This window comes from Globicephala melas, chromosome 9 (genome assembly GCF_963455315.2).
Source record: "Globicephala melas chromosome 9, mGloMel1.2, whole genome shotgun sequence".
NCBI lineage: Eukaryota > Metazoa > Chordata > Mammalia > Artiodactyla > Delphinidae > Globicephala > Globicephala melas.
In genome coordinates, this window is record NC_083322.1 from 90,512,629 (window position 1) to 90,527,735 (window position 15,107).

Genomic DNA, 15,107 nt, shown 5'->3' on the forward strand with positions numbered 1-15,107 from the left:
CGTAGAGAGAACGAGGGTAGAGCCTTGACTGCCATTCAAAGTTAGGAAAAGGTAGTCTTCCAAGAAAACAAAAAAAGCACAGGACAAAAGATATCCTGAAAAACTCAGGGCAATGGCACTTCTAAAAAGCAAGGATAATGAATAAAGTAAAATATAAGACATGGAAAAGAAAGGTTAGAACTAAGACATGATAGGAAGATGTTGGGCTAAGAATTCTATGACCTTTACACAAATTAATGTTTCACAAGCAAGACAGTATGTACCCTTTGGCCCAAATCCTGTCATTATTGCTAAGCAAAAAAACAACTCAAGGTACACTGAAACAAGTAAACATACAAGCTAGTGAAAGTGATCTTTTCAGCCGACATCACTTGTTAAAAGGACAATACTTTCAAGGTTTTAATTTAGATCTGATACAGAAACAGAAAAATGAGCAACCCTGAGAAAAAGTTTAATAAAAATCCCGAAATAAGAGCACCTTCTTATGTTCAAAGTACAACTAATTTGCACAAGCCATTTAACACAATAACTGCAATGGGTTTGAAACACCTGCCTCATAAGCGGCATTAAACTCTCGGTTCACAGTGTAATATACTTTTTTTCAACTCCCGGATTTCAAAATTATTAATATTTCACTGTCTTAACAGCAGTTTCTCGATACACTAAAACCTACTTTTGTCATTTTTGAAAGCTCAAGAATTGGGACTGTAGATTGGGATGCAGTCCAACTGGGATGTTACTGGAACTAAAAACTTCACTTTAAATAGGATAATGTGATAGTTCCTCATGCCACGTCCAAGTTTTTCCTAGGTGTCACCACTTTCATTGAAAGTTATTGTATTGGGCGTAGAAACCAGGTTCCTCCCGGCATGATGGCAGACACGACAGCGGGGGAAGCACTCCAACACACTGATCCACACAACTTCACCTTTCAAAAAGCACGCACCTCAATCCGCCTGAAGCAACAGCAGCCAACGGCAGAATTCAACGTGGGTAGGGTTACAAAGAAACTGCTGATAATTAAAAACAAGGAGCAGCCGACAAACCAGGTGCGCCGACAGTGGAGAATGATGTAGAATAAGGACATCGCTTTAACAGGTTCCCGCGAACTACTGGAGAACCTACTACCCAGGGGAAGCCAGGCCGACTCGGAACCTAGGCTGGGAGGCTTGGGGGGTGGGACAGGCAACGCGGGGCGGGACCAGAAAAACCAAAACAGTCTGCGCGTCTGGATCAGCAAAGCCCACGGGGTCCGAGGAGGCGGAGAGCGTCGTGCACCCATCAGGCCCGGGACCCGAGGGCTCCTTCCGGTGCCCGGCCGCCTCCGGAGCCCGGATCCGGGGACGTCCTCGGGGCCGGGCGTCTCCCCGCTCTCTCGCCCTGGAAGCACCTTCCGGGGAGAGATAAGACCTGGAATCCCAGACGAGTGCCCGGGCGACCCGGCTGCCCTCTCCCGTAGCCTACCGTCCCGCCGGCCCCCCACGGGCAACTTACCGAGATGCAGGTCTCAACTACTTAGGCGGCAGTGGCGACGCGCCTCTTCCCGGCACGGGCGTCCCCTCGGCCGGCCGACTGCCATCAGCTGAGCATCCAGCACAAACAGCGGCGCGACAGCCGGGACTCCACCCTCCCCCAACTCCGTCCTTCCCCGACGGAAGTGACGCAGGGCGGCCCCAGTGTACCCGCCCACCGGCGAGGAGCTCCTCAGCCTCGCTGGCACCTCGGCCCACCCATCAGTCGCCGCTCCGCCCCCTTCCCAGACGTGAGCAGTAGAGCCCGGCTGAGGGCGGGCCGGAAACGTGCGTGCGTGCACGTGCCTGCGGACACCCGGAGAGGCGCCGCCTGGCGGCCGGCCGAGGGAGTTTGTTTTGCTCTGTGTTTGCGGGACTCCGTCCGACGGTCGGCTGAGCTAAACCTCCATCTCTGCGTCCCTGAAGATGCTGTCCACGCTCTGTCCGGTCCTCGAAGAGGGGACTGCGTCACCAGCCGCTTGGAGGGTGGTGAGCGGCCTGGACCGCGGTCCCTACCACTCTGCTGTCACCATTCCTGGGCTTGGCCACTTGGACTAAAAATCAGTGGAAACTGCTTTCACATATGTTATAGTATTAGAAGTTAGCCTGTGAAGTCCCTCTACGGCACCGCCCCCCGCCAGGTACCACACTTAAGACAGTTTTTGAATCCCGACATTTTATGACTACCAAGTCTGCAAACGACCTACAGCTCATAAGGCAAATGCAGCCCACCGCCTGATTTTGTGCGCCTGTAAGCCAAGAATGGTTTTTACATTTTCAACGGTTAGAAAAATAAAAGTCTGTTTTGGGACACATGACAAGGACATGAAATTCAAATCTCAGTGTCCTTAAAAAAAAGATTTTTTTACAGCATAGCCATGCCCATTCTTTTATTTATCAAGAAGCTTGCATGCTACAACAGCAAATTTGGATGGTTACAATAGCTTCCTTTAAATAAGTTGAGGTTATAAACAGAAAAGTAGTCTTTACTAGACCTCAACCTCAAAGTGTTCCCAAGACTATTAGTCTCTCTTTCCTCTAGGCTTGCCGGGTCTCACAGGAGTGTTGCTGCTTTAGCCCCCTGTAAGATGACTGTAAAGTGTTTAAGGAAGGAATTGTATGAGCTGCCACATAGTGGGTGTTAGACTGCCACTTTTTTTTTTCCTTTTTTTTTAATCAAGGGGAGGAAGCCAGCTTGCTAGGTTCTTGGGGCATAAATGGCTGGACTGTGTACAGCATAATGCCTGATAAACCCCTGCAGTGCAAGATCTAGGCATGTTATTTAGCCATACGCTAGTTAGAAGGTGTATGCACAAACTAAACTTTAGAGGCATATGGAAGTAACTAGTTCCGGAGAGATTTTCCCCATTGTTAAAGAAAAAATTGTATTTGTTAAAACGATAAGGAAGACTTTACTCAAGACTTTTACAGTGGGGGAGAGAGATTGGGCTCAACTGCAAATACAACAAAGGCAGCTGGAGATGTGCAGCCCAGGAGCAGAGTGAGAGGGGCCAGTGTATGGAAAATTACTAAGAGGGGACACCAAGGGCACGGGTGACTCTTGCTAAACCATTTTCACAGGATTCCTGCTAAAAACTGATGACTGTGATTAGACACTGAGGGTGATCAGATATCAAGGGTGGGAGATTCTCTCTAAACTGACTCAGCAGGATTCTTGCTAAAACTGGACTTGGCAGACCAAAGACAGGGCCCGGGCAGGAAGCCTTGACAGAAAAGGGCTCAGAAAAACCAAGTTAAACTTCTACCAATGAGAAAGTCTTTGTCACCCTCCAACCATCCATCCCCTGCCCTTGTTTTCCTTTATTCCCTAAGTTAGTCAGACTTTATCAAATATCCAGATTTTCTTCCCTTGCCAGAAATTTGTTTAAAACTCTCAAGTTCTCCTTCTCCTTTGCTCTTCCCTCCCCGCCGTGTCCACCCATATACATTTAACCCCCAGACCTTTAACCGCCCTGAAGTCTGACGATCTTACTTGCAGAATCTCCCGCACCTTTCCTTTGCTCTACATCGTTTCCACTGCCTTAGTTTAAATCTTGTCTAAAATGGTTTTCCAGCCTGTAACTGACCTCTGACCCAGAGTTATTCTCTTCTGTGCAGCCAAGACAATCTTTCTAAAGTGCAAATCCAATCATATGATGTCCCTGATTAAAATGTTTATGCTGGGGCTTCCCTGGTGGCGCACTGGTTGAGGGTCTGCCTGCCGATGCAGGGGACACAGGTTCGTGCCCCAGTCCGGGAGGATCCCACGTGCCGCGGAGCGGCTGGGCCCGTGAGCCACGGCCGCTGAGCCTGCGTGTATGGAACCTGTGCTCCGCAACGGGAGAGGCCACAGCAGTGAGAGGCCCACGTACCTTATCAGAGTATAGTTGACTTACAATGTTTTGTTAGTTTAGGTGTATAGCAAAGTGATTCAGTTATCCATATACATATACTTTTTCAGATTGTTTTCTCATATAGGTTATCACAGAATATTGAGTAGAATTCCCTGTTCATTCCATTTTTGAATATTCAAGTTACAAATGTAATATGGCTGTAATAGCAGAAGCTATTAATTAATTCAGATTAATCGGATTAAATAAATGAACAAACGATCAAAAACACTTGAACACCTTGAGAAGAAGAGGAAAAGATCTGTCTAAAAGGAATGGGGGCGACTTCCCTGGTGGTCCAGTGGTTAAGACTTCGCCTTCCAATGCAGGAGGTGCGGGTTGCATCCCTGGTCTGGGAGCTAAGATCCCACATGGCTTGTGGCCAAAAACCAAAACATAAAAAAAACAGAAGCAATATTGTAAAAAATTCAATAAAGGCTTTAAAATGGTCCACATCAAAAAAAATCTTTAAAAATAAAGTAAAAGGAATGGGAAATTAGTTCTCTCTAGGAAAATTACTTACTTAGATATGTGAGTCACAGACTTTAGAGTAGGCAAAGCAAGACTGTATGCAGTTGAAATATTCAGAAACTATGATGCACCTTACGAATCCCCAAAGAGCAGGAAGTGAAATGATTCAAGGGAATCCCAAAGTGTGAGTCAGGAGAGAATCTTAGCTCATCAAGGAAGCACAGATGAAAAAGCTTCCCTCCTTTTTTTTTTCCCCCAGCCAAACACGTACAATGCCAGGAATTAGGCAGCATGAGTGAAGGAAATGCCTAGCTAGCTGGTACGCCAACCACTATAACTCAAATGAATGGTTTTGAGTTAATCAGACTGTAGGGGATAAAAATTCCTAAACGAAAGTAAAATAATCCCCCAAATGTGATGTGGGCAATGGGGAAGAGATGGGGGACATGCTACGCCGATAACACCCCATAACACTAATCACCCGCTGGAAACCACCTAAGGATATTGGTGTTACCTTCCTCTACCTCCTTCAACATTACAGAAGTAATTTTAACTTTAAAATGTACTTGCTGTACAAATAGAAAGAGGAAGTAAAACCTGACTCCAATCTCCTTGAAAAATACTATTTCAAATATCTTCAAACTTATTAAACAATTTTGAAAGTTGCAAAAGGCACATTTTACACCATTTTCTATATTTTAAAAAATGGCTTCTTGACAAACAGGTGGGCTACAGGCACGTGACAAGATGCTCAACGTTGCTAATTAGAGAAATGCAAATCAAAACTACAATGAGGAATGACCTCACACCGATCAGAATGGCCATCCTTAAAACGTCTACAAATAACAAACGCTGGAGAGGGTGTGGAGAAAAGGAAACCCTCCTACACTGTTGGTGGGAATGTAAGTTGGTGCAGCCACTATGGAAACCAGTATGGAGGTTCCTCAAAAAACTAAAAATAGAGTTGCCATATGATCCAGCAATCCCACTCCTGGGCATATATCCAGACAAAGCTGTAATTCAAAAAGGTACATGCCCCCCTATGCTCACAGCAGCACTATTCACAATAGCCATGATAAAGAAATAACCTAAATGTCCATCAACAGATGAATGGATAAAGAAGACGTGGTACATATATACAATGGAATACTACTCAGCCATAAAAAAGAAGACAATAATGTCATTTGCAGCAACATGGATGGACCTAGAGATTATCATACTAAGTGAAGTCAGTCAGACAGAGAAAGACAAATACCATATGATAACACTTACATATGGGATCTAAAATATGGTAAAAATGAACCTATCTATGAAACAGAAACAGACTCACAGACATAGAGAACAGACTTGTGGTTGCCAAGGGGGAGGGGGGTGGAGGAGGGTTGGAGTGGGAGGTTGGGATTAGCTGTAAGCTATTAAATATAGAATGGATAAACAAGGTCCTACTATATAGTACAGAGAACTATATTCATTATCCTATGATAAACCATAATGGAAAAGAACATAAAAATTAATGTGTATATATATATATATATATATATATCTGAATCTCTTTGCTGTACAGCAGAAACTAACACAACATTGTAAATCAACTATAGGTCAGTTAAAAAAAAACAGCTTCTCTAAATAACAAAAGAAAAGACTACCAGCACTATATAGGTGTGACTATATAGTCTATATAGGTCATTGTATTTATAGATTTAAAAAACTCTACACCCAAATGTCTTGGCTTTGCTTTATGCCCAGTAGAGAATCGAGATGTATATATCCCATATAATGGATCTTAAATCTAAGGAAATCAAGATATTCTGACTAGAGTGATTTTGTTAGCTTTATGATACTTATATAGGTATCCTAAAATCTCTTTTTAAGCATAATAATTTAAAAATAGCATTTATTACTGATAAATAAATACAGTAAAGACTGAATCATTTCTCAAAGGCCATCCAATCAACTAGAACTCCTTGGTATAGTTCTAATGTTTGATTAAAAAACAAAGTCTAGGGGATATTGGGATTCTTCATAAACTCAACCAATTCCCACTAATTCCAAAACAATTTGTACAACTAGATGTAAAGCTGGGTTGCCTCTACACATCTCTTCCAACTGATAGTACTGTGGTGCACAAGAGTGCCAAATTGTTTCAGAGTGGGCTTCCTGGGGATGCAAAATACAGTCTCCAAATATGTGTATTTAAGAAACCAGTTTTATAGCTTCAGGTATGATCAGACTTTTAGAAAATGAATTAACTCTAATCAGACTCATAAGAGGTTTTTTTTTCCCCCCAAGTAGCACATCTTAATTACATTTGTCCTTTAGCACCTACTGGGCAGCATATCCGCTCACTGATGAAACATGTTCACAGCATAGAAAGTCAGTAGAACCCTTTATTACATGTGTTCTCTTTCCCACCCCAGTTTTATTGAGATATAATTGAAATATTACCTTGTATAAGTTTAAGTTGTAAAACGTGTTGATTTGATACACTTACATATTGCAAAATGATTACCACCATAGTGTTAGCTAACATCTCCATCACCTAATTATCATTTCTTTTTAATGATGAGAAAGATACAGCCTCTTGGCAACTTTCAAATATAGAATACAGTATTATTAACTATAATCACCATGTGGTATATTATATCCCCAGAACTTAATTCATCTGGAAGTTTGTACCATTTGACCAAATCTTCCCATCCCTCCCCACCCACTTCCTGGTAACCATTACCGTTCTGCTCTTTGTAAGAGATTTTGATTCATGAGAATGCCAATGTATTTTTTTTACAATGGGACGTAGGTAGCTTTTTCTGGATATATGCTATCTAGAACATTCTCTTTCAAATTAAAAATCAAAGTACCCTAGGCAAAAGAAAAAAAAAAGAAATCAAAGTACCTGGCAAAGAGAGGCTGGCGTAGCAAAGTGATGGGGAGAGAGTGTGGTTACAGAAAACTTGCAAATAGTAAGAGTACGCTTTTCTACAAGAGGTCCCTCTGGGTTCTTCTTTATTTTTACGTCATTTTATGTTATTTAAGGCTTGTGAGTGAACTTAGTTACGGCTTCTATGTGTGCTATAATATCCTCCAGGTGGGGACATAGAGAGTGGCCAAAAGTAACTGGAAAACAGAACATGCTCAGCTGGCCTTGAGAAGAGGGAGTCTAGCAGCTTTAGGAACTTGACCTGGTTGCGTTTCACAGCTGTCGGAGAGGCACCACTGTCAGGACAGAGGAGATGGACGAGGGGCGGGATATGCCACAGCAGGACCCTCACCTTCTCCCCTCTTTCAATGGTGCGTGTTCCGCTTGCAGCAGGACAATGGAACCCCACTGGAAACTGACTAGTCTTCACCCCGCCCCCCCACCCAGGGGTACAAAGTAGCTCTCCCATCTCAGCGGGACGTCCTACCTTAACTTCCAATAGATAATGCCTCACCAAGGCGTGACGGGGCTTGGTGTTTCCAGCAGTACAGCTTGTTCATCCACAGCGAGAGTCCGGGCAATGGCTGTTTCTGGTGACTTCTATGCCTGCACGGTGTTGGATGTCTCAGCAGGGGTCCCCAGTCTGGCATATGGGGCAATAGGCCCTAGTGTCGGATCACTCAAATGTAATAAGCCTGGGACAGTACTTCAGTCCACCTGGCCAAAGTGGTTTTACCTATTAGTAATTTCATCTGCTGCTTTACGAGTCCATTCTTTCTTTTTACCAACCCTGCGGTTTGCAGGTTACAGGGGAGGTGGAACCTCCAATCGGTGTCATGGTCTTTTGCTCAGGCTTGCCTATCATGACCTTTGAAATGTGACCACTAATCACTGTCTATTCGATGAGGGCATCCACCCATGGTACTCAGCTCCTCTAACCCCACAATGGAGGTAGCCTGGCTGGCTTGGCGACAGGGAAAAGCTTGTGTTAAGCCACACAAGGTATCCACACAAACTAGGGCACACTTAGAACCCTCATTTAAGAGGGGGGCCCAATATAATCCATTTGCCAATCCCTTACCAGCTGCGGTCTCCAGAGGATGCCCCCAAATTCCTTTGGCAGTTGCCTGGGACATTGTTGAGAACACCCAGGACATCTTGTTACATCTTGCTACTGCTTTAACTGAGTCACTGTCTTTCAAGGACAACCCAGCATCCTTAGCAATATGGCATCCCACCAGGGCGCTCCGGTGGCCACTCTTTCTTTGCACTCAATCTGCTGTATTTACTGAAGGATCAGTCGCTAGGGGTCCTACCCAAGCTAGGGCATCCGTTTCCTGATTACCAAGGGGGTGTCAGTGCTTTACGAGCTGGGACATGGGAGACAGTGAGGACTCAGGCTCTTGCAGGCAACATCCTGACCCCACAAGGGCTTATTTATATCATCCACTCCTTGGCTCTCCATTGTCCAAGCCACAGGGTTAATCTCTTTAGAACAGCCCAATTGTCAGTTCAGAGGGTTAATGGCCAGGGCTCCTGGGTGATCCCCAGCCAAACTGCTCTGAGTTCAGCCCACAGACTTCTGCTGTTCCTGTTTCTATCGAGATGGTGTCAGTGTTGGGCTTAAGAGCTACTGCAGACCCTGTGGACCAATTGCCTCCTTTAGATCCATCTGTATAGCAGGCATCTGGGGAATCTTACTTTTTCCCTTTCTACACGCTGTAGGGACCACCATAAGTATAGGGGCGGAGCATTTATAAGATGTTCTCTTCCAGTTCCGGGAAGGCAAGTGGAGTGTGCATTCCAAGGACAGGGGAGGGAGGGAGGAGCCTTCAGTTGCCTGGGTCCAGGGTCCAGCTCATGGGGCAACAACCAGTGGTCACGTCCTCTTTCTTTTCTTTTTTTTTAAAAAATTTTTATTGGAGTATAGTTTCCTTACAATGTTGTGTTAGTTTCTGCTGTACAGCAAAGTGGATCAGTTTTATGTATACATATATCCACTCTTTTTTAGATTTCCTTCGCATTTAGGTCATCACAGATCATTGAGTAGGGTTCTCCGTGCTACTGAGGGCTCTCATTAGTTATCTATTTCATACATAGTCGTGTATATATGTCAATCCCAATCTCCCAATTCATCCCACACCCCTCTTCCCCCCTTGGTAACCGTAAGTTTATTCTCTACATCTCTGACTTGATTTCTGCTTTGCCAATAAGTTCATCTGTACCATTTTTCTAGATTCCGCATATAAGCGATATTATACGATATTTGTTTTTCTCTTTCTGACTTACTTCACTCTATGACAATCTCTAGGTCCATCCACATCTCTGCAAATGGCACTATTTCACTCCTTTTCTATGGTTGAGTAATATTCCATTGTACATATGTACCACATTTTCTTTATCAATTCCTCTGTCGATGGACATTTAGGTTGCTTCCATGTCCTGGCTATTGTAAACAGTGCTGCAATGAACATTGGGGTGCATGCATCCTTTCGAATTACGGTTTTCTCCAGATATATGCCTAGCAGTGGGATTGCTGGGTCATATGGTAACTCTATTTTTAGTCTTTTAAGGAACCTCCATACTGTTCTCCATAGTGGCTGCACCAATTTACATTCCCACCCACAGGTAGGAGGGTTCCCTTTTCTCCACACCCTCTCCAGCAGTACTTGTAGATTTTTCGATGATGGCCATTCTAACTGGTGTGAGGCGATACCTCATTGTAGTTTTGATTTGCATTTCTCTAACAAGTAGTCATGTTGAGCATCTTTTCATGTTTGTTGGACATCTGTATGTCTTTTTTTGAGAAATGTCTATTTAGATCTTCCCCCCATTTTTTGATTGGGTTATTTGTTTTTTTGATATTGAGCTGAATGAGCTGTTTGTATATTTTGGAGATTAATCCCTTGTCAGTTGCTTCATTTGCAAATATTTTCTCCCATTCTGAGAGCCGTCTTTTTGTTTTCTTTATGGTTTCCTTTGCTGTGCAAAAGCTTTTAAGTTTAATTAGATTCCATTTGATTATTTTTGTTTTTATTTTCATTACTCTAGGAGGTAGATCAAAAAAGATCTTGCTGTGATTTATGTCAAAGAGTGTTCTGCCTATGTTTTCTTCTAAGAGTTTTATAGTGTCCGGCCTTACATTTAGGTCTTTAATCCATTTTGAGTTTATTTTTGTGTATGGTGGTAGGGAGTGTTCTAATTTCATTCTTCTACATGTAGCTGTCCAGTGTTCCCAGCACCACTTACTGAAGAGGCTGTCTTTTCTGCATTGTATATTCTTGCCTCCTTTGTCACGGATTAGGTGACCATGGGCGCTTGGGTTTATCTCTGGAATTTCTATCCTGTCCCATTGATCTATATTTCTGTTTGCGTGCCAGTACCATACTGTCTTGATGACTGTAGATCTTTTCTTCCAGCTCTTTACAAGGTCTGTATAAGGTCTCCTCTTCCAGCTCCGGGAAGGCAAGTGGAGTGTTCATTCCAAGGACAGGGGAGGGAGGGAGGAGCCTTCTACTGCCTGGGTGCAGTTTGTGGGCCAACCAGTGGTCACATCCTCTTGATTACCTCCTCCAACAGTTTAGATTGTCTTGATATTGAGATCATGTTTCATTTCTTTATTTTAATGTTGGAAAAGGAAATGGAAAGAAGGAATACAAAAATCAACTAAGACATTCTTACTGCATGTATTTATCTTCTTGAAATAGCTTTAAAGCACAAACTAGATGATAAAATTATGAATCATCACTGGAATCAAGCAGGAAGTCTATGGGTTTCTAAGTTGCATTACTCACAGAACTTATCAGGCAAGACATTTTCATGAGCAGGCAGAAAAACACAACTTCATCTCATTTCAAAAACAGAACCCAGCCTACCTTCCCACAGCACTTTTGAAGAAATGTTTCTTCACTTTCCCTTGAAGGAGGAACTACAATAGAGCTGCAATATCTGAGATGAGTTTGATTAATATGAAATAAAAAGGAGGTTGGAAGAAGGAATCTTTGTTTTCAAAAATGGAAAGTGAGGGGCTTCCCTGGTGGCGCAGTGGTTGAGAGTCCACCTGCCGATGCAGGGGATACGGGTTCGTGCCCCGGTCCGGGAGGATCCCACATGCTGCGGAGCGGCTGGGCCCATGAGCCATGGCCGCTGAGCCTGTGCGTCCGGAGCCTGTGCTCCGCAACAGGAGAGGCCACAGCAGTGAGAGGCCTGCGTACTGCTTAAAAAAAAAAAAAAAAAAAAGGAAAGTGAGAAAATGCCCAAGTTAAGAAGTACAACTCTGTGCTTCTCAACACAAAGGTTGAGATGACCCTGAGAGAAGGCTCGCAGGGTCCTGCACAGGAGGGTGTGTGCTGGGAATTTACGTTGTGTCCTAGAGGAGGATGAATGAAGGATTGGCAGTGCTCTGAGTTATGTGCAAAAGCTTAGTTCCTTAACGTGAACTTTACTGCCATCATTTGATAACAGACAGACCATAAGGAGTTCATGCAGTAAACTGTACAGGGACCTTTTCCCAGTATTTAGAATCCTTTAATCATGTTTCTGAGAGGAGTGATGAAGACACCACTGATTGCCTCCTGAGGAGATCTCCCTGCTCCCTCCTGGTACACTGCACCACAATACTTTCAGTACTGGGGGACAGGGAAGGGAGCCCTTTTTCCGGCCACCGGATATAAACCATGGGGGTGTTAAGATGGGTGGAGGGGTCAACAAACAACCCTTTCTGGCCAAAAAGGTGTAAAGATAGGTCTGCTGGAGGGCTTCCAGAAATGTTTTCTTTCCTGATAATGAGTGACTAAGGGGATACAGTTCTTTTTTCTTCCTCTCCACAAGCCTGTGTGAGGACCTGAAAACTGCAACAACAGCTGCCATTCTGTAGCCTTGAGAAGAAAGCCATGAGACTCACAGGGCAACCAGCAGAGTTCTGCCAGCTCTGGGTGCTCGAGAGAAACCCACCCTGGATCTCTTGTAACGTGAGAGAAGAAATTTCTCATCTTATTCAAGACACTTGTATTGGTATGGTTACTTCAAAGCAGAAATCACTTAGTTAGAAACACACAGTGAGGCTAATTTAGATGTGGTGTATCCCCACATCCCAGACTTTGATCTGCCTGTAAGCCCTGCCTCTAAGGTCATAGCTCTCAGACCATAATCAGGACAGGAAATGGGACAGGATGTTTTGCCAATATGTATGCAGTGAGCCTGGCCACCAAGTTAGTTATTTTCTACCTACCTGTCTGTTGCTTTGCTCCATAAAGCTGTGACTCTGCCTCAGTTTCTTCTCTAGAACTTCGACTTCCTTCTAGGGATATGGCCCCAAAGTAAACTCCAGCCCTTTCATGTGCTCCCCTGACACCTGGAAGGATGAGGCCCACTCTCACCCTTCTTGGAAGTGGTCCTCTGAAGGACAGCATTGGGATAAATCAGGATGACCTGGCGGCTTGTTGAAAGTGTGGATGCCTGGCCCCATCCACAGGTTGTCAGGAAGTGCTGTGTTAATAAGCTGCCCAGTTAACTCTGATGTAGGTGAAAGCTGAAAACTCTGCCTTACCCTCTGACTGTCCTTTCACTGGGCCCATGTGAGAATAAGAACACCACGAGGTTCATTGCCTCTATCTTCCCGGATTTGGGTTACATCCAACCGCCTGGATTTCCTCCCGCCTCTTCGTCCTTCGCACCAGGTTGAACCTGCCAGAGTCCGTCACTTCCTCTGGATGGGTCATTGGACTGCCCACCTGCCCTCAGGGGCAAGCCCCTTGGGTGGAGTCCATTTCCTCAGTCCCATCTTTCCTGGCTCCATCTTTCTCCCCAGGGCCCATCATTAGGCCAAAATTAATTAATCATGACAACACTAAGTCCCCACTGAGCCAATGTCCACATGACTGAAATCCACTAGTTAATCATCAGAAACTCAGATTTTTAAAAATTCCTGAAAAGAAAAATCCCAGCCATGAACTTAGAGAACGGCTGCAGCATCAGCTAGGTCAGCACTGCAGAGCTATCTTAGGAAATCAAGATGCTTTGGATTTATCTGTCAGTTTTGCATTTCGTTCCTTTAAAAACAGCTTCTTAAGACAGGGAAAAAATTATATGCTGCCTATTTTATTTATTGATTTTTTTTAAAGAAAAGCCAAAAACTTTATTTATTTTTTGTTTGTGCCATGTGGCTTGTGGGATCTCAATTTCCCGACCAGGGATCGAACCCGGGCCGTCAGCAATGAAAGCCCGGAGTCCTAACCACTGGACCGCCAGGGAAATCCCAAGAAAAGCCAAAAACTTTAATTTTCAACATGAGCTACATGGTCATGAAGACTATGCAATGTGACCCGCTCCAACTCAGGGGCCCCAGAAACCCTCCCTCCCTCAAAGCCCGAGGGGTTCCTGCTCCCAGAAGGGGAATTGGAGACAGGCGAGTGAGTGAAGAGTGGGCCTGAGACCCCAGGATTCAGATCTCCACTTTGCCCTCACAGGAGCTATCAGTCAAATGGGCACAGTCAATATGCTGCCTATTTTAAAAACAAAGGGATTCAAAGATTCTGTCTTGCCCAAAATGACATGGTGCCCACCTGAGTCCAAACTCCAGCGTCCCACAGGTCCCAGGAGTCCAATTCAAGTACCGGGTCTGCCTTCCTGTGCCACCAGGTAACACAATGACACAATGGTCTGTTAGCAATTTGGAGCAATCAGGAAGGCAATATTCTGAGAGTGTCACAGAGGCCCAACACTACTCCTGGAGAGCCAACCCTGTCCATCCTCAAGTGTAACGCATGCCATTCTCCTTGAAAGGGCTTTTCTGCTGTAGTAGCAGGAAAATGTAATCAGCTGTGCCCACCACCAAGTTCTATCAGCTTTTGTATTCTTTTTTTAAAATTTACTAATAATAGGGAAATGAATGTAATTTCTGAAAAGGAGGCTGGGCTGAGCGCCGAATTAAAACTGGTCTTCACACTCTGAACAAGGTGTCAGATTTCGATTGACAACATCCCTTAGGGCTTGGCCTTTCCTTGAAAAGAGAGTTTATTTTTAAGGGTCTGGTGAGATTTTGAGTAAAAGGTGATCGGTGAAATTGCTCTTCATCCTAACTGGAGCCCACAAAGGAAGCAAAGAGTTCTGTAATTACTGGTGTAACAAAGACAAAGTTATTATATTTTTCTGCTTAGCCGGAAGGAAATCTGAGGTTTCTTTGAAGGCTTGAGATGTGCTCCTCGGAACTGGAGACTCTGAAATCTCTGATGGCTAATGGTATTTATTTGAGTTCTCTGAATAGTCAAAGCATGAACTAGGTTACCAGAGGGCCCATTTTGACTTGAAAATTCAAAACCAGTATATCCCCTTGGCCAGTCTCTCCTTTGTGGTCCAAGACCAGCATTTAAAAATTTTACCATGGAAATAAGCAAAAGGCTTCCATCATTAACAACCCTAGTTTTTTTTTTTTTTTTTTTTTGCGGTACGCGGGCCTCTCACTGTTGTGGCCTCTCCCATTGCGGAGCACAGGCTCCGGACATGCAGGCTAGGTGGCCATGGCTCACGGGCCCAGCCACTCCGCGGCATGTGGGATCTTCCCAGACCGGGGCACGAACCCGTGTCCCCTGCATCGGCAGGCGGACTCTCAACCACTGCGCCACCAGGGAAGCCCAACAACCCTAGTTTAATCCTATATTCCATCAACTACTGCCGCTTCCTCTGCCCATGCTGCCACAGTCGATGGGCACTTTTCAAACCTTAGCTTATTTGTCCTCTTGGCAAAATTGGAGCCTGTTGGCCTCACCCTCCTTGAAATACCTTTACTCTTTGGATGCCTCAACAACTCTTCGCCCTGGT

The 15,107-nt window shown here is 44.5% G+C and overlaps 1 protein-coding gene across 5 annotated transcripts in view; it reads right to left on the reverse strand.

Moving 5' to 3' along the window:
• The window catches only part of PNPLA8 (patatin like phospholipase domain containing 8), a 134,597-nt gene that overhangs the window by 61,159 nt on the left and 58,331 nt on the right, over positions 1–15,107 (reverse strand). For 3 of the 5 annotated variants that reach the window (XM_030871148.2, XM_030871150.2, XM_030871145.2), the window contains exon 1: positions 1,495–1,644. The exons of the other annotated variants lie outside the window; for them this stretch is intronic. The gene's annotated coding sequence lies outside the window, so the exon portion shown is untranslated. Of the gene's footprint in view, positions 1–1,494; positions 1,645–15,107 lie in introns of those variants that run through there. 5 annotated transcript variants of the gene reach the window in all.